The sequence below is a fragment of the Nyctereutes procyonoides genome, unplaced genomic scaffold (assembly GCF_905146905.1).
Source record: "Nyctereutes procyonoides isolate TBG_1078 unplaced genomic scaffold, NYPRO_anot_genome, whole genome shotgun sequence".
Taxonomy (NCBI): Eukaryota; Metazoa; Chordata; class Mammalia; order Carnivora; family Canidae; genus Nyctereutes; species Nyctereutes procyonoides.
In genome coordinates this window covers 53,132,072-53,152,599 of record NW_026575047.1, presented here as the reverse complement: position 1 = coordinate 53,152,599, position 20,528 = coordinate 53,132,072, and the positions used below count along the sequence as shown (strand labels likewise).

At 43.9% G+C, this 20,528-nt stretch overlaps 1 pseudogene; it reads left to right on the top strand.

Annotated features, from left to right (window-relative positions):
- Positions 1-2,862: 2,862 nt before the first annotated feature.
- On the top strand, positions 2,863-3,539 carry LOC129510214 (3-oxoacyl-[acyl-carrier-protein] reductase-like; annotated as a pseudogene).
- The last annotated feature ends 16,989 nt before the right edge of the window (positions 3,540-20,528 follow it).

Below are 20,528 nucleotides of genomic sequence, written 5' to 3'. Positions count from 1 at the left end.
GAGGGAGAAGCAGGCTCCCTGCGGGGAGCCTGATGCAGGATCGATCCCAGGACCCCGGGATCACAACCTGAGCCAAAGGCAGACGCTCAACCACTGAGCCACCCAGGTGCCCTGACTCTTGGAATTTGAGCTTCCTTAATCCAACCGGCACATGACAATTTATGAACAAAAGCTCTATTGATGGAAGGAATATGATGGGAACAGAACTCATAAGGATATGGGTAGTCCTTCTCAGTCATTGCTGAAGCTATTTTAATATCCTTTGAAATCAGAAGTTATTCAAGGAATAAACCAGTCATAGATCCTCAGAGCAACAACAAAACATTCCTTGTGCAAGTTAAGCATACTCTTCTTACAAACCTAGGGGAAAGTGATATTAATTTGTGCAAGACTTAAGAGCCATTCATGGAGTTATTCCTAGGTTTCCAAAAGTGTGTAATGTTAATGTTCTTCTCTTTCTAGTTCCACTTACTGGTAAATAGTTCATGGTAGTGGCCTCACGTTCATTAGCATTTCTATAAATAAAGACAGTTGATAGGTTTTCCTTTATTCGGAATGACTAATAACATATTTGGTCAGTAATGCCTCAGGGGTTCACACAAGCAACTTTATATTCCTTCCAGCCTTTAAGTAATCATTTAAAAAAGGTAACACTCCTAAAAGGTTAAGATTTCATTAAATATAGAAGATCTTACTTCGTATTTATCTCTCCTGGAAAACAAGGATTCAACCTATCTCTTGGAAGAACAAGTGGCTTAATACGGTAAAGCCTGAAGGAAAAGTTACAGTTTTGTCAAGAGGTAGTTCAGTATTTAGGAGGTGAGCTCTCTACCTAAGAAGACACTCTACCCCCACATTGGATTAAATGGATCCAGCAATACCCAAACTTAACAACTACATGGGAATTGACAGGATTTGCATAACTTAAGAGGTATGATAGGCAACTATCATACCTTCAAAAACTTATCAAAAACAGGTAACCAGAATTTACTTGAGAAGCTGCAACCGACTTGTCTCTTGGAAATCTAAATTATAGATGATTCTAATTCCAAGTCTACTGGAATACAAAACAAAAATCATCTTGGGGCACCTGGGTGGCTCAGCGGTTGAGCATCTGCCTTCAGCTCAGGGCATGATCCTGGGGTATTGGGATTGAGTCCCCCATTGGGTTCCCCACGGGGAGTCTGCTTCTCCCTCTGCCTATGTCTCTGCCTCTCTCTGTGTGTCTCTCAACAATAAATAAATAAACTCTTTTAAAAAATCATCTTATGTCCTTTCAGTACATTTCCTTGTGCAGAAGCAAAAAAAAAAAGGGGGGGGGGGATGCGCGGGGAGGGTGGCAGGAGGGTACCAACGGTAGAGGCTTTGGCTCAACAAATGGGAAACACCACCTCCTATTCAAGTACTTCTCTAGATTCATTGGGTAGTGTCTTCCTCCCTATTATGTGCCATGATTGTGGTTGTAAAACTGGTAGATGCTTCTGTGGATGTTACCCTTGCCACACCACTAATTGCATAGGTTTCACATGCTGTTCAACCCTAACTAGTAGCTAGCAACATCAAGCATGGCTCAGGATGCAATTAACGACTACTATTGCTGGACTCTTGCATGACCATTTGTCACTGTAATCATCTCAACCCTACAGTCTTGCTTCCACCACTTGATGAAGGAGAGCCTCGTGACTCTATAAGAGCAGCTGTAAAATTGAGTGTCCAAGAGAAAGATCGAGTTGATGTTTCCCTAGAGAATGTGGAACAAATGTTCTTCTTAAATGATCAACGTCGATACCATTAAGGTTAGGCAGAGACTATATAAAACTGTATAAGAGGATAATCTTCCACCCAAAGCTGGGTCAGACCAAGTGGTGGAACTAATAGCCACAAAAGAGTAATGATAAAGAAGATGAAAGGAATGCATTGGTAGATCAATAAAATAAGTGGCCCTTTTGTCCTTGCTGATAGGACTGATTTATGATGAGACAAATATAAGAAAATGAATATATTTATACATAAAATTTGTTTCAGACATGGGGTATTCAGCCTCAGGTTCAGAAAAAAAGAAACATTCGCTAAAACCAAATTGTTCTGTTAATTTTAATGATTCCTAATGCAGCTAAGATGGCCATTTGGTTGCACCTCTAAAATGAGGTAAATGTTAGCCAAAATGTAGTCACTCTGTTTCCACCACAAATAAGAGTTTATGGGGAAATTTCTCCATGGGAGCTAGAGATATGAAGGATTTATGCTTAATCTGTACCACCATAACCCAGAAAAAAACCAGAACTGCGAAGGTGGGATACATATGGGTCTGAACCATGTCCCAGGGGAGTTTTAAATATATAAAGAAGGGCTTTGTTCATTTATCCAAGTCATAAGGTTATGAACCTGTGATCAAGATCACTTATAAATTTTCTGCATGATAAAGACTTCTCAGGCAGAAACACCACTGCAAGAACTGCAATATCTACACAAATTGTTAGACAATATTTTGTCCCACCTGGGGGATACTATCCCTACTCCTCCTCAGTGTTAAAGGTACTGGGACAGTCATAAAGGAACTTGGTAAAATATTCTCACTTAATCAAAATCTTATTGCCCCTATTCACTATGATTTGCAGGAAAAGTAGAGGTACCAGTGGGACTCTCAAAAACTTTATTTTTTATTTATTTATTTTTTTGGAACTCTCAAAAACTTTAAACTGGGGCAGTAGGAGCAGGAACGGTACAGTGGTACTTCTTTGTGGCAGTTTGGCCTTTTTTTTTTTTTTTTTCCATTTCAGCCATGATGGTTTAAAAGCTGAAGGAATCTGGAAAAGATCTGCTAGCTCTCTTTCTCCTGATTTTGTGGCTCTGAGATCTAAGATGGGCAGTGTGCTCTGTTTGAGGGGGCTCCCACAGTGCAGGGCAGTGACCCAATTAATGGCCGAGAAGGGCTACTGATTGGCCATCATCCTCAGAAGTCTGGAAGTGGCCAAAGCCACTGGTGCTGGTGACTGTGGTGGAGATCATTTGGCATTTAGCTATGATGCTGCCAAAAGATATAAGGCTCAAAATACATTTGAAGAGATGGAGAAAAATTTAGGCCGACTTTATCTCTTAGTAAATGCAGCTGGAATTAATAGGGATAGCCTTTTAGTAAGAAAAAAAAAGCTGAAGATAAGATATCTTGGCACATACTAACCTGATGGTTCCGTGCTGACTTGGAAAGCTGCCAGAAAGGCTATGATTCAACACCAAAGAGGATCTATTGTTACTAGAGGACATACTGGTTTCAAAGACAATTCTGGCCAATCTTTGTACAGTGTCAGTAAAGGAAGATGCAGTGAATTTGCATATACTTTTGCTAAAGAAGTTACAAGAAAGAAAATTGCAGTGAATGTAGTTGTACCAGTATTTGTCCACACAGATAGGACGAAAGACTTGAACATGTAAAGAAAAATACCTCTCTTGGGAGGTTTGGAGAACCTATCGATGTGCACATTTTTTCTTTGAGAATCGCCATATACGGCACCTGCCTGGCTCATGATCTGAGCATCTGATTCAGAGCATCTGACTCTTGATCTTAGGGTCATGAGTTAGAATCACCATATAGGGCATATTCTAGTAGTGGATAGGGGATTACAACTCATGATATAATTTACAGATTATTGAGTTATAATAATGATTAGAATCAAGGGTACATGTTGTTTGATTCTTGATTTACAGTCATACCTACGTGGGTGACATTTGCTACAAATGTTCATTTTCTATTTTTATATGAATATGCCTGAAAAGAACAATGTGTGATCAATTGTGTTTTCTAAAAGGTATGTACCTTATAGTCGGTAGCAATTTTAGTAGACAGACATTTTGCAAGTGATATGAATAAGTATTATCTTCTTAATTTATATATTTTCTCTCAAAATTATATAGTCTAGTTGTTTTGAGTTATTTCATTGTGTCAAGCTAAATTCTCTAGAAGTTAACCTTGTGGGTCATTGCCAAAATAAAAGTATTTATAGGGCACTGGTTAATTGTCAATACTTTAGCAACCCTGCTAAAGTTAAGTACTGTATTCCCTTTCCATATGCCTAGAAGATCAACTGTTACACAGGTTGAAAAAAAGTATCAGTATCAATTAGATATGGACATGAAGTTAGAGTCTGGTTTCTTTGAGTGGCTTAGTCTTGGCTGAACAGCTGGGCAAATAATCTGCAAATGTAAGTGTGGTACAACTGACCTCTATAACAATTCTCAATGATGATGTGGATTAACCCTTAAGGTTTTAATATCTGGTACAATCATGAGCTACATAGATCTCTTCAACTTAGGAAATAGAAGTGTTGGGTTTTTTTTTTTTTCTTTTAATCCACACAACACTCAGGAGGGCAAACTACTTAAAAACAGTATGAGGGGTGCCTGGACGGATCAGTCAGTTGAGCATCCAACTCTTGTTTTTTGGCCTGGGCAGTGATCTCAGGGTCATAGAATTGAGCCCCTCATCAGGCCTGCGCTCAGTGGGGTATCTGATTCCCCTCTCCCTCTGCTCCCTGCCCCCTGCTCACACACTCTGTCTCTCAAATAAATACATAAATCTTTAAAAAAAGTCAGTATGAGACATAATATTTTAAAACTTAAGAGTATTTTGCATTAATAATTTCTAACCTAAAATTTTAGAAAGATAATAGCCGATTACTTATATGATCAGTCATAAATGATAATGTAAATAAATATGCAATAACAATGAATTAAATGTCTTTACAAGGAATAGTTAAAGCATTGGTCTTAAAAGAAAATATCTGCCTGAAAATAAATGATAAAGACACAAACTGCATGTAAAGTATCAGGCAACATCTATTTTGCATTGAACTCTTTTGGGGTGAGTAGTGTGATATTTAAATGTCATTGGATTCATGTTGATTTTTATTATTTATCATTTAAATTTTTCCCCCAAATTTGTATTTAAATTCTAGTTAACAAATTTGTATTTAAATTCTAACCTACATGTCGCATAATACTGGTTTCAGGAGTAGAATGTAATGATTCATCATTTACATACAATACTCAGTGCTCATCACAATAAGTGTACTCATTAATCCCCATCACCCATTTAACCCATCTTCCACCCACCTCTCCTTGAGCCACCCTTAGTTTCTCTATTAAGTGTCTCTTAAGGTTTGCTTCTCTCTCTCTCTCTCTCTCTCTCTCTCTTGCTATTCCCTATTTCATCTGTTTTGTTTCTTAAATTTTACTTGTGAATGAAATTCTATAGTATCCGCCTTTCTCTCACTTATTTTGCTTAGCGTAATACACTCTAGCCCTACCCATTATTAGAGTATGATAACGACCCCAATTCTTTATGCCACTCTGTGTCCTTAGCTTCTTCCATATGCCATCTCTCTTTGAGGCATGGAACCATAGGAAAAACGTAAAGCTAAGAATAGAACAGGAGCATGAGAAAAACTCTGTCAGCATATCTCCAATCTATGCACAAGGTAAAACTAGAGCATTTTGAAGCCAGTGGTGCACTGAGAGTAACCATAGCAAAAGATAAACCAAATCCAACTCAACTACTGCTTATATTGACTAAATTTCACACCCTAAAAGCCTAGCAGAAGAAGATGTTCCCCTTCCCATTTCAATGCAAAATACCACTTAGCCTTTACTGAGCAACATGCCATATCTGGCTTTCTTTCTTTTTTTTAAGATTTTATTTATTTATTCATGAGACACACATGGAGAGAGAAGCAGAGACACAGGCGAAGGGAGAAGTAGGCTCCATGACGGGAGCCCGATGCGGGGCTCCATCCCAGGTCTCCAGGATCAGGCCCTGGACTGCAGGTGGTGCTAAACTGCTGAGCCACACAGGCTGCCCCATATCTGGCTTTCAACAAGAAATTACAAGGCATACAAAAAGGCAAGAAAGAGCAAACTCTTTTCAAGAGACAGAGCAATGAACAGAAACATATTCAGATATGACTCAATGTCAGAAGTACAGATAGGAAATTTTAAATGACTACAATTAATATGTTAAAGATTAATGGAAGAGTTGACAATACACGTGAAAAGATGAGGAATTTCAGCAAATAAATAAATACTATAAGGAAGCATCAAATGGAATGCCAGAATAAAGCAAACTTGGTCAAAACAAATGATAAATGCCTGAGTGGGTCATTAAAACTTGACAACACAGAGGAAAGTTTCAGTCAACTGAAAGAGAGGTCAATATAAATTATCCAAACCAAGATACAAATAAGAAAAAAAAAGAGGAGAATCCAAAAGATGTGAGACAATATCGAATAGTCTAATATTGTGTCATATGAATCTCAGAAGGAGAAGAGAGTAAGAAAAGGATAGAAAAAATATTTGAAGAGATCATGGCTGAGATTTTTACAGAAAGAATAAGAGAAATAAACCAGAGATGCAAGAAGCTTAGTGAATACTAAGCAAGAGAAATACTGCCCTACTTCATAATCATTTACCTAAACACATTATATTCAAATAGTCAAATACAAAAAGAGCAAATGAGAGAAAGAGAGAGAGAATCTTGGAGGCCAAAAGGAAAAAATACAAAAGATTAGGAGGAAGATGGGTAGGAATTACAGTAGACTCTCATCAGAAACTATGCAAGCCAAGAGGCAATGGAAACTTTTTAAAGTCTGGAAAGAAGAGAACTCTCACCTCTGAATGCTATACCCATTGAAAATATCTTGCTTAAATTGAGGAGAAATAGACTTTTTTAGACAAACAAAAACTGAGGGAGTTCATTACTAGCAGATCTACAATGTAAGAAATATTATAGGAAGTTTTTAAGGTGGAAGAATTCTGATAGCAGACAGATACTTGGATTAATACAAAGAAATAGGAAGGATGCTCAACATTATCATTGGAGAAAATAAAAACCACAATGAGATACTACTACACACCTATTAGAATGGCTAAAATTTGAAGAATTGAACAATAACAACAGTGAGGATGCAGAGCAACAGTTACTCTCATATATTGCTAATGGCAAAGCAAAATGGTGCAGACCCTTTGGGAAGGAGTTTATCACTTACTTACTAAATCAGCCAATAATCTTACTCCTAGGTATTACCCAAATGAAATAAAAATTTATCTTTATACAAAAATCTGTATGCAAATGATTAAAGCTACTTTATTCATAATCACCAAACACTGGAAATATCCTAATTGTCCATTGACCAGGGTGGGTTGATAACCACATTGCAGTACAGTGACATAATAGAATACAACTCAACTATTGGGGATGAATCTCAGATGCCTTATACTGTATGCAAGAAGCCAGATTCAAAAGGCATATGCCATTCTAAAACAGGCAAAATTGAAGGGAAATAAGACAAATCATGGGTTGCCAAAAACCTGGGAATTAGGAATGGAGTGATATTTAGGGGTGAAGGAATCTTCGTGTATCTTAATCATATGTGTAATGGTAGCACTGGTTACACAACTACATGTTTGTCAAATCTCAGAGAACTGTAAGGATGCCTGGGTGGCTCAGCAGTTGAGCAGCTGAGCCCTACACCGGGCTCCCTACAGGGAGCCTGCTTCTCCCTCTGCCTATGTCTCTGCCTCTCTCTCTCTCTCTCTCTCTCTCTGTGTGTGTGTCTCATGAATAAATAAAATCTTTAAAAAATTGTTTTTCAGAAAATTGCATACTAATAACAGAGATTTGTCCTGGGTATGCATCACACTTCATTAAATATAAAATAAATAAATAAAACAAAAAAATCTACTTGATGCAGCACTCAAAGCTGATCTGAAACCCAGATCTGAAAGCTTGGTAATTGTCTTATCTTTTGCATTCAACCTTTCATCCCTAAGACAGGACCACAAGAAAGTGCTGTGGAAGAACAATTTTACAATCATTGCAACACTTTCCTGGCACTTATCAAATCTGAATGCTGTTCTAACCAACCAAAGCTGATAAATGACTTTGATAAATAAGCTCATAAGTAAACTTTGAGCAGCCTGCTAGTGAAGCTGATAAACGACCAAGAGTGTGAACAACCCCAGTTAGGGTCACCGGACCTAAGTGAAAACTCCTTCCCAGCTACAGAATGAGACAGGCTTCGCATGACCATGTGTGTCCACGAGGACTCCTGCCTGGTCTGCAGTACAAGCTGCAATCCTTAATTGGCAAAACCACATGAACGTCTCTTTTTCTAACACAAGAAATCCATGCTTTTTTTCCCCTTTCCCTTTCCCATTCATCAAAACATATAAATGCAGCACTCACATTTTCATTCATGGAGTAGCCCTTCTTTTAACAACATAGCCAGATAACCACCACCCAGGTCAGGAAATGGAACATAGCTAGCACCCTAGAAGTGATGCTTTTTTCCCAAAACTGTCCTGTTTCTCCTCCCCAGAGGTAACCACCATCATACTTCTAACACCATGGATTAGTTTTGCCTTGTTTGGAACTTGACAGAAATGGAAGCATACCAAATCATCCAGATAATTTTATGCCTGGCTTCTTTCCCTCTGTACCGTGCTTGCAGAAATCCACATTGCTGCATGAGTAAATAGTTGTTCATTTTTATTGCTGTACGATATTCCACTGCATGAATATATCACACTGCAATTATTTATGTACTATTGTTTGACATTTGAATTGTCTCTGGTTTTAGGTATAAATAATGCTGTAGGAGCATTCCATTATATACCTTTTAGTTTTAATTTTTTTTAATTTTTATTTATTTACGATAGTCACAGAGAGACAGAGAGAGAGGCAGAGACACAGGCAGAGGGAGAAGCAGGCTCCATGCACCGGGAGCCTGACGTGGGATTCGATCCGGGGTCTCCAGGATCGCGCCCTGGGCCAGAGGCAGGCGCTAAACCGCTGCGCCACCCAGGGATCCCCTTATATACCTTTTAGATACATACCTTTTGGATTTTGAATAACAGAGCGTATTCCTCATTTAAAATTAAAATATGAAGTAACAAACAAATATAATCAGTATTTCTTCAGATTTCTTCTTGACAGTACAAATACATGCTTCATGTAAAAGTTGTTTTTTTTTTTTTTTTGAGGGCAAGTGAGACAGAGAGAGAGAGAGAGAGAGAGAAAGAGGGTGGGGATGGGGGCACAGAGGGAAAGGAAAAGAATATTAAGTAGGCTCTATGCTCAGTGCAAGCCAGTCACCAGAGGCTTGATCTCACAACCCTGAGATCATGACCTGAGCCGAAATCAAGAATTGGTTGCTTAATAAACTGAACCAGGCACCCCATGTGTAAAAATTTTTAATGTTTGTTCATGTCTGTCCTTTGCCATTAGAATCCAGTTATTAAAACTATTTTGAAAAAATAAATAAATAAAATAAAACTATTTTGAAACATTAATGATATTTAGATGAATTAAGAATGTGGTTGTAACTGTAGCATTTTTTTTCTTTTTTGTTTTGCTGATTTGTAAGGACACTTTTTTTAAACATAAATTACAAACAAAGCCAAAAATGTTCTTTTGTTTTTTAATTGAGAAAGTAAATTAAAATTCCATTCAGAAGAATGCAGAGAATTATATCCTTTGAGAAGAAGAAACTTTATATAATAGAATTCAGACAACCTACCTGAGTTAATTTAGCTGACCTGATTTATCTCTGAGATTATACTTTAAAACCTGAGTATAAACAAGGGCCACATAATATTAGGTGAATATTATAATTCAGTAGAACATTTAATGAGCTATACACACATACACAAATTTACAAGTATCCTTGGCTGTAACACACAGAAGTCATAAAACCATTAATGGCTTATGGTCTCCTTTTCACTATTAATGGTTACTCTCAGTGCCATTATTAAACTAGTGTAAAAAGTATTGCCCCTGGAATAATTGTTCTTGTCCATTTGAATATAAATGTGAGCAGTGACACACTCATTAATCTTTAAAACACAGATATTTTTTCCATGTCCGCATCTGCTTATGAGATCAGAACACTATTTACCTAAAGAAAATATAAATGTCTGATTAAATGCCCACAAAGCTACTCCACTTTGGTTTACTATGGGAATATGGAGCCTCTAGAAGAACCAGTAGATGAGTTGAAAAGACAATTGAGGGAGATCCCTGGGTGGCTCAGTGGCTTGGCACCTGCCTTTGGCCCAGGGCGCGATCCGGAGTGCTCGGATCGAGTCCCGCGTCAGGCTCCTGGCGTGGAGCCTGCTTCTCCCTCTGTTTGTGTCTCTCTCTCTATCACGAATAGATAAATAAATTTTAAAAATCTTAAAAAAAAAAAAGAAAAGACAATTGAGTCATAGTTTTGGTTTTGCTGCTGTCTTATTATGCATACTTTTTAAAAATTGGGTTTGTGAGGATCTTTCCTGAAATAAAAACATTTTTTTTAATATAGCAGGGTAATATATGTCCAGCATAGTGATATTCATGGGCCATCTTCTTCATGGCATTGTCTGGGCTTTGTAACATTTGTGACAGGTCCACTTTTACTGGCTTAGGCCCTGCTGCCTGTCCTGGAAGAGGGGAAGGAATGTCGCTTCTTCTCATGGGGGGCACCCAACCCCAGCCTGCAGGCACATTTCTCTCTGCCCACCCTCTGCGGCCCACTCCATCCACGAGATGGAGTCTCTCCTCCATGCCCATCTTAGTCGAGCCCTGAAACCCCACTGGGTGTGTGAGTCCCAACTGCTCTGAGCCTCAGCCTCTCCATCTGTCACACACATGTTTGTGCATCTGTGTGCTCCACAGGGGAACAGCAAGAATGAGAGGGAGTCATTTCTAAGAATCATTTTTAGCAACAGCACTGGTTGCAGGGTGTAGCCTTACATTTTGTCGATTGATGTCTACTATCATAAAATATGTCATCAAAGTATATTAAAATCTGAAGAATTCTTAAATGTGAATTCATTTATGCTATAAAAGTCAAGTGTCATGTCTTCTCAATGCTGTTTTTTTTAATTGTACATCTACAATTTCCCAGCATCCCTTGCAGCTAGAAGAGGTCATGCTGCCGCCACTTTTATCTGACCCATCGAAAATTGCTCCAGCACTTTTGCTGTTCTTTCTCTGTACTCGGGCTGGGGGCTGTGAGTACCCCACTGACCTGGCCCCACACTGGGCTGTGAGACCTAGTGTTTAGTGTTAACTTACTAAAATATGGGCATTTAGATGATTATAACAGCCTACACTAACTAGTTCCTCAACCAATCTTGTAGTCTCCCCTCCAACATTTGGAACTCCCTTATTCCTTTATCTTTTTATACTTATCTGGAAACACCTGGCCTACAAGGACCAGAGTCCTGCCTCTTTTGTTTACATGTTGTTGCTGTGGGGCACAACCAGACAGAAATCTCAGTCAGGCATTTCCTGAGTGGGGGGTGCCACATGCCTGGCAATCCTGGTATATCCCCAAGTTGGCTCTGTCTACCGTCTTCTATGGTGGTAGATTTTTCAAGTCTTTGGTTTTCTGAAGCCCTTGAGATTCTCTTGCTCCCTTCCTACTTCAAAGAGGAAGTTGCAATCATTGATTAGGAACTTGCCACAAGTCCTGGCCTTATTGCACACCTTTCTGAATTCTCCTTGGACGTGCATGAGTCCTTCCTGGTGGGTCATAGTCAGCCTTTCCCAGAGCACTGGATCCTGGCCTCTGACATCTGCAAGGACACTCATACTCTCTCTCTCTCTCCTGCATCTTCCACTCTCTTAGCACCTGTTTCGGTGCATGTGGGCTCCAAATGAAGAATTCTCTATAAGCAGAGCCTAGTTCAATAGCAAAAACATACCTAGCAGCTTTAATGCCTCAAACACCACTTAAGAAGCAGCTGCCGGGGACTTTCAGTCTAACCAAAATGCAAATATGCTTGACTACCCTGGTTTCTCTCTCTCTTAACTAACCATTGTACTCCCCCTAGATAAAAAGAGTAGTTCTTTCTAAACGAGTGGCACAGATCATTCACTGTGGAGAGCACGAAACATCATTTGCCACCACTTGCTTTCTTGCTGGTGATAATGGAAACTCTCCAGGGAATACTTGCATCCCTCCAATTCCCTCCTCATGGGAGGAAACTGGGTTGTGCTAGAAAACCTGCTGTTAAAGGCGGACGGTATTTGGAAAAGTGCACAGACAAGCTGTAGGAGTGTGTGGCCCGATGAACCAGCTCAATTCTATCTTCCCAAGCAGCATGCCACCTGCCAGCAGCCATTCGTGACGCCGGCATCCTCCTTGCCTTTGACTAACATGATGGCTAAGTGGATAGAGAGGACCTGTTTTGAACATCTGAATGTTCAAGAGATGACCCATCTGCATTATGCAAAGTATAGGTGTGTGCATTTAAGAAATGCAGGGAATGTGTTTAAATCCCCTTTTGAGAGAAAACAGAGTTGTTTATACACTTGGACATCTAATTAGCATCTCAAATTTCACATGTCTAAAACAAAATTCTCATTCTCCTTCCTCCCCAGGTATCTCCATCTCCCCGGGGGTGTCAGTGGCACAGGTGGAAATCTAGCAATGAGGTTTGACTCCTCTGGTTCTCACTTACCCAACATCCTGCCTGTGCACAATATTGTTGACTTGACTGTCTGGTTATGCCTGCAGTGCTGCTGCCCTGCCTGCCCCCACCCTGGCCCAGAGGGCCACCATCTTTACTGGACTGTTGCAATGGCCTCCATGAGTCATCTTGTTCCAACTCTTTTTTTTTTTAATTTTTAAAATTTATTTATTTATAATAGTCACAGAGAGAGAGAGAGAGAGAGAGAGAGAGAGAGAGAGAGAGGCAGAGACATAGGCAGAGGGAGAAGCAGGCTCCATGCACCGGGAGCCCGATATGGGATTCGATCCCGGGTCTCCAGGATCGCGCCCTGAGCCAAAGGCAGGTGCCAAACCGCTGCGCCACCCAGGGATCCCTCTTGTTCCAATTCTTGTCTCATCATGCTGTTCTCCATAAAAAAGCTAGATAGAGGGGCAGTTGGGTGGCTCAGTCAGTAGAGTGTCCAACTCTTGGTTTGGGCTCAGACCCTTATCTCAGTGTGGTGGGATCAAGCCCCACCTTAGGCTCCATGCTTAGCATGGGGTCTGCCTCAGATTCTCTCTCCCTTTCCCTCTGCCCCTCCTGTTCATACTCTCTCTCTCTCAAAAAGAAGAGCTAGACAGTTTCCATCATGACAATCTGATTGTACCATTCCCTGCTGAAAACGGCCTTCTACCCCTTACAGAATCAGACGTGAAGTCCTTGAGGTGCCTTTGACCGCCACGTGAGTCCCCCAGTCTGCTGTCCCGCGTGCTGACTGCCTCCAGACTCTCTGCGCCTTGCTGCACCCCTCCCCCGGCTTTACTGTGAGGTCATTAACATACAACATTGTGCAGATTCATAGTGTACAACATGAAGGTTTTGATTCAGGTATATATCGAGAAACGATGGCCACAGTAAGGTTAGTTATATATCACCTCATATTCCTTGCTGCTTCTTGAACCTGCTGGGCATACTCCCATCTCATAATTTTTGCACTTGCTTTGCCCTAAGCTGGGAAAGCTCTTCCCTGGGATAAGCCCTTAGAGTGGCCTTCCTTGACATCTATATTAGTTTTCCAGGGCTGCTGGAACCATGAACTGGGTGGTTTAAAACTGTGTCATTCTGTGAAAGAAATGGATGCTCTCACAGTTCTGGAGACAGAAGTCCAAAATCAAGAGGTCAAACCAGGCCTTGGCTCAAGGGAAGGATCTGTTCTACACTTTCCCTTAGCTTTTGGGGATTTCTGAAAATCCTTAATGTCCCTTGGCTTGTAGATGGGTCCTCCTAATCTCTGCCTCCACTGTCACCTAGAGTAACCCCTATATGTCTGTGTGTCTTCTCCTCTTCTTTTTTTTAAAAGAATTTATTTATTTATTCATGAGACATAGAGAGTGAGGCAGAGACATAGGCAGAGGGAGAAGGAGGCTCCCTGCAGGGAGCCCAATGTGGGACTCAATCCCAGGACCCCGGGATCATGACGTGTGCCAAAGGCAGACGCTCAACCCCTGAGCCACCCAGGCACCCTCTTCTTCTCTTCTTATAAGGACACCAGTCATGTTGGATTAGAGCCCCCCTAATTCAATATGACCTGATCTTAACTTGACTACATCTACCAAACCCTATTTCTAAATAAAGTCATATTCATGGGCACTGGGGGTTAGGATTTCAATACATATCTTTTTAAGGGACAAAACTTAATTCATAACTACCTCCTGTCTATACAGAATCCTGATTTGCTCCATCATCTCTGCCTGCTTTTTTCCCTATGGCATTTTCCGCTATCCAAAAATATGCTTTTGGCTACCCCAAAGGATGATGGCAGCTGTTGAAATTAGATTCTCTCCACTCATGTTCCTAAAAATTGTACAGAAGAGCAAGGAGAGAAAACCAAAACATCCATTGCTCATGCCTACAGCACACCTAAGAGGCAGAGAGAGAAGAAAACAGCTACAACTAAGGGTCCGGACCAAGCGAGATTACACCATACTGAAATATGGCAGAAGAAAGAGGCGTCATGTATCAAACAAGTGCCCTTTACTCTGACAATAGAAGAGGGATCAATTGATCCGCAAAACTGGGTAGCCTGCGCAGACCGTGTCCTGTCTCCATTCCCTCTTGCCAGTCCAGGAAAATGCAACATAAATAATCAAGAAAAAGAGCAAAAGGAACCTGACAACCATACAGAGTTACAATGAAAATAAAACCAAAAATGAGAACCCAAACTCTTTGGCCACTTTGGAAAACAGTTTGGCAGTTGCTTAAAAAATTAAACATAGAATTACCACCTGACCCATCAATTCCGCCTCTAGGTATACAAGAGAAACGAATACATAGGTCCCAAAAACTTGTACACGAATGTTCACAGCAGTATTATTTTGCAATCTCCCCAAAGTGGAAACTATTTTAATGCCCATCAAGTGATGAGTGGATAAACAACACAGAGCAGATCCACAAACAGAAGACTGGCAGTAAGTAGGAAAGAAATACTGATTCATATTTCAACATCGAGGGACCAGAAAACCTTGTGCTAGGTGAGAAAAGCCAGTCACCAAGGGCCACATATTGTACGACTCCATGTACAGGAAATCTCTAGAAGAGGCAACTCCAAGAGATGGAAAGCCCAGTAGTGGTTGCCAGGGGCTGGGCCAGAGGGGAATGGGTAGCATCTGCTGCTGGGTGGAGGCTGATTTTGAGGGTGAAGAAAGCGTTCTGGAATCAGATAGTGGTGAAGTTACCTGTTTCACTCATATTTTATCCTTTACATTTCCAGGAACCAAAATTCTTAAACGGTTATATTTTTGCCCCAGTAATTTAATTTCTAGGAATTTATCTCAAGAACGTACAGGAGACACTTTTTGTTAAAACTAAAAAAATGGGGGCACCTGGGTGGCTCAGTCAATGAAAAGTCAGCTTTCAGCTCAGGCCATGATCCCAGGGTCCTGGGATTGAGTTCCACATCCAGCTCCCTGCTCAGCGGGGAGTCTGCTTGAGATTCTTGCTCTCTGCCCCTCCCCTGCTTGTGCTCTCTTGCGCTCTCTCTCTGTCAAATAGATAAATAAACTCTTGTTTAAAAACCTGGAAAAATGTACTCAATTAATTCGTTGAGTCATGACTTACCCATGTGAAGGAATCTTGTGCTGAACTCTGGTTTAGCAGCATATTTACTATCAGGGGGAGCTCTTGAAGTCACAAAGTGGGGGGATGGGGGTTAGGTAACAGTATAATTACTATGTTTCCATGTCATAAAAATGGACATTAAAAAACTCAATGAAAATAAATCAAAATATTAACTGTGTTATATGAGGATAGGGAAGTAGATTTGTACACTGTGATTTTCCTTGTTTATACTTTTATTCAAAGTGTAATCTTCTGAATAAGAAAAATAAGTTGATTTTTTCTTTTTTAAGACAAAAAAATTGTCAGGCTACCAGGGTGGCTCAATCAGTTGATTTCAGCTCAGGTCATGACTCTTGATTTTAGCTCTTGATTTCAGCTCAGGTCATGATCTCAGAGTCATGAGACTGAGCCTCACATCAGGCTCCACACTCAGTGCAGTCTCCTTTTTTTTTTTTTTAAAGATTTATTTATTTATTTATTTATTTATTTATTATTATTTATTTATTATTTATTTATTATGATAGGCGTAGAGAGAGAGAGAGAGAGGCAGAGACACAGGAGGAGGGAGAAGCAGGCTCCATGCCGGGAGCCCGACGTGGGACTCGATCCCGGGACTCCAGGATCAGGCCCTGGGCCAAAGGCAGGAGCTAAACCGCTGAGCCACCCAGGGATCCCCTCAGTGCAGTCTCCTTAAGATTCTCTCTCATTCTGCCCCTCCTGCTGGTGCTCTCTCTCTCTCTCTCTCAAATAAATAAATAAGTCTTTAAAAAAAAACATGTTGCCCTGTATACTTGCGTGGATTTCAGGATGACGTTGCTGGAATCAGGATGTCAGGGGCTAGCCCACTTGGCATGCAGGATGGCTGCCAAGACGGGCTCCAGGGAGTGGAGGCACCAGCCCCTGGGGGCCTGTGTATGCTGCTGCTTCCCCCTCCTGCCCCGTGAACTGGCCCAGAGCAGTGGCCTTGGGGCCCAGGGGTCAGGCTCCCACCTCTCCAGTTAATGCAACACACACACCCATGCTCACATTCAAGTCTCACTCCTGCAGGAGGACACCCATAGCTTTTTCATGCAGGCCTGAAGCAGAAGCAAGTTAAGGTGACTTCGAACAAACAGGCATTGAGGCTCGAGGGGACTTTTCACAGAACTACTTATGGATGAAAATTTGCTGCTTTTTTTTTTTTTTTTTTTTAAGATTTTACTTACTTATCCATGAGAGACACAGAGAGGGAGGCAGAGACACAGGCAGAGAGAGAAGCAGGCTCCCTATGGGGAGCCTGATGTGGGACTTGATCCCAGGACCCCAGGATCACGACCTGAGCCAAAGGCAGACGCTGAACCGCTGAGCCACCCAGGTGCCCCAGAAAATTTGCTTCTTAAGGACTTGCTCATTGCACATGAGGTTGGCCCAGAGGCAATGCTTGTCTGGTTCCTGTGTGGCCCCTGTGGAGGGGATGCACTCTCTCACCGCCCTGCTCAGCGGACGAAGACCAGGACCAGGCCTGTTGCGGGTCCTCAGGCATCTCCCTCTCGTAGAAGGGCCTCAAGGGCAGAGACAGGGTCACTTCCCCAAGTGAGTCTCATTGTAATGATGTGCCGATTGTGGTGATCCTCCTCATCCATCCCTGAACCCCATCACTACAAGTAAGGAGGTGCTACTGTCCATGGAAACTGCTGCCTGCAGAGGTTAGGAGCTGGTCCCTGCGGGGCCTTGACCATGAGGCATGTTGGCTCGGCTCCCGGGTGACACAGTCTGCCCATCCCAAGGTTCACTGCACCCTCTCACCACATCAAGTCAGAGCTTCCAGATGCCACTCACTGCAAAGCCACGTCAGCTCTGCTGTCAAGATAAAGGAGTTGATTGCATCTCTTATTTGCGACAAACTTGAGTGACATGCAGATTTTGAATATCTTATTTTGCAGCAATTTTAATCTGGGTTAAATGCAGCCTGTCAAATTTACCTTCGAGATGGAACCACGGTGGGGGCTGGGGGTTGGGGGTTGGGGGCTGGGGAGAGGACAGGCAGGGCAGGGGGGTGCAAGTGCCAGGGAAAGGGTGCTGAGCTCTGGACAGTGCACCCAGAGCCAGACTTGCTCTGCTCAAAGCCCAGTGGCCGAGTGAAGACTCTAGTCGGGGGCGGGGGGGAGGGGGACACAGGTGGCCCACAGAACGGGGGTCCCAGTGTCCATTCCCAGCCACCAGCTTTTGGGGGAGTCAAGGCACTGGAGGATTTGGGTCTTCAGGGACTAGATATCTGTGGAGATGGGCTGGCCATTTGAGGCTGCTTATGGCCCTGGGCCACACCACTACCCCTTATGAAGTTGCTGGACTGGATTTACTTGATCAAGGCTCTGTGGTGACTTCTGTGACAATAAAAACCAAACTGAATCGCTCTACTCTCTGAAGAGGATTCGTGGGGCTCAGAGTTTATGGGACTCGGGAGCACTTTTTAAGAAAAAGTATGAAGAAAAAAAAAAGAAAAAGTATGAAGCGATGGCACAAAATTGCCAGGGCCCCTCTCAGGGGCCCAGGGAAGGGGTCTGTGAGGCAAGGGCCTTGGTACTCCCAGTGGACACTCAGTGGCCCAAGGCCTCATGCCCGAGGAGGGCTAAGATGGGAAGCTGTTCTCCATGTATTGGCAAGGCAGCTTTTGTTTGATTTGCTGTTCTAACATTTTATTTTTCACCTGGTGGAAAGATACACCTTGGAACATAAAAATTGGTTCCAGATACAGTCCCCTTGCTCACCGTGGGGTCCTCATGGGCTCTCTGTTTGGACAGGTGATGCCAAGGAGCCTCCCAGCTTCTGAGGCCGTGAGGCCGTGGCCCCCCTCAGAGGCAACACCTGGTGTCTCAGAGGAGCCCCATCTTCCTTGAATGCCCCCCCAGAGTGGACACAGCACACCCATGATGGCTTCGTGAGGTTGGGAGGCGCCTCCCACAGTGGCATGCTCAGGTTTCTCCTTTAAGGTCCTGTTTTTCTGAAGGAGTTGGTCATAAGCTTTTCAAAGGGGCCCTTTGAACCACCCTACAAGGTTCAAAGACTTCCAAGTGAAAATTTAAGAGAAACACTGCTGCATCTTTCCCCCATCCCTTGGCCCTGCAGGGCAGCTCTGGGCCAAAAGCATGGAGGTTGGAGAAGAAACCAGTGCTAGTGGGCCTGTGACATGGGGTGAGACCAAGGCAGCCAGGAAAACCTTCTCCTCACCCACCTGCCCCCACTCTGGAGTCACCAAATGCTCCCCTGTCCTCCTGGCTGGCCTGAGCAGAGTTCTTTTGTTTTGCTATAGATTTATTTACTTGAGAGAGAGAGTGTGTGAGCGAGCAGGGGGAGGGGCGGGGGGGGGGGAGACTCTCCAACAGCCTCCCGCGGAGCACAGAGCCCGACAGGGGCCCTGCCTCCACCCTGAGGTCCCGACCTGAGCCCAAATCCGGAGTCAGATGCTTCACCAACTGAGCCACGCAGGCGCCCTGGCCGGAGAAGAGTTTTAATCAGATTTTTCCTTCTTCTAAGACCCCACGAGATAGACTGCTTTGAGGGATTAACACTTTGGAGGGATGGAAGGAAGAACAGATGAAAGTTTTTCCTCTCAGCACAGAAATATATGTGAGTATTTCAAAAGAAAAACAGGAATCGGGCAAAGAGGCCTCGGGAGCAGGAGGGTGCCCGTCCCTGGATCTGCTTGTCTTGCCCGCACCTGCTGCCCCTCCTTTGCCCCTCGCAGAGCCCCGGGGACACGCTTCCCCCCCCCCCGGCCACCTGCCCCCGCCCCGCTCCCGCGGCCCCCGGGCCCCGCCGCCGCCTCCAGGTCACTGCAAAGTCCTCGACCGCAAGACGCCCGGGCCCGTGTCCGCCCTGCCAGCTGGCACCCGGTGCCCTCGGCCCAGCCCCGGGCCCCGAGCCCCGGGCTCCATCCAGCAGGGCCTCATCCCTGGCCGCCCCGAGCGGCCCCTGCCCCGGCCCGGGTGTCGGGCCGTGGGCGGCTCTGAGCCCCGCTCCCCGGGGGAGAGCTTTCTCCACCCCGCTGGCAGGGGTGCCCCTGGCCCGCGCCCCCCACTGACCGGCCCGGCGGGCTCTTCTCCCTGGAGGCAGCTTACCCCCCCCCCCCCCCCCCGCCGGCAACAGATAATAAGAATAAGTTGTTGGTTTCTCGCTCCAACAGGTGAAGATTGTGAGGCTGGTGGCAAAAGTCAAACCCCTGGTGACAGAGCTGCTCGTGTCGGGACATGTCCTGCCCCTTCGTTTAGGTGTTCTGGCTGCGGAGCCACAGGCCAGGTGACACAGTGTTGGGGGAATGGGTGCTCTATCGTGGAGGGCTTCATGGTGAAATTCAGGGGGCTGAGGGAAGACAGGGACAAAGGGGGGGTGAAGAAGGGGGGAATCAGGCTGCAGGCACCTTGCAGACGGCCTGGAATATCAGCCAATTGGGTCCAGAAAGGGCTGGCCCTAGCTTTGTCCTGAGCTGTTCCAAGGAAAGATCTTTTGGGGGGGGGGGGGCTGAGCTGGAGAAAAGGGAAAAGGAAGGGGGAGGAGAAAGGAGGGAGGGGGAGGAGGACAAGGCGAAAGGGGAGGGAAGAGTTGTTCCTGCCCTCCAGCCTCCTGCAGCCCCCTGCAGCCCCCACCCTGGGCAAGGGGGTCAGAGGATAAGAGGTGAGGCCCCAGGTGCAGCAGGGCAGCCGGGAAAGACTGAATCCAGCCCAGGAAAAGGAGCACCTCACAGAACAGCGGGGAGCACAGTGTCCAGAGAACGTTCCACCTGTGGCAGGAGACCCAGGCCTGGTAAGCACACAGTGGCTGTAGCCTGTGGTGGCAGAGTGGGGTTGGGGGAGATGCACTGGTGACAGGGAAAACAGTGGGTGGGAATGACAGGAAGGGAGGTCGAGGAAGAGTGGCCTTGAGAGGCACAGTGTGCTGGCAGCCCCAGAGCTCAGGCCCTCTACCAG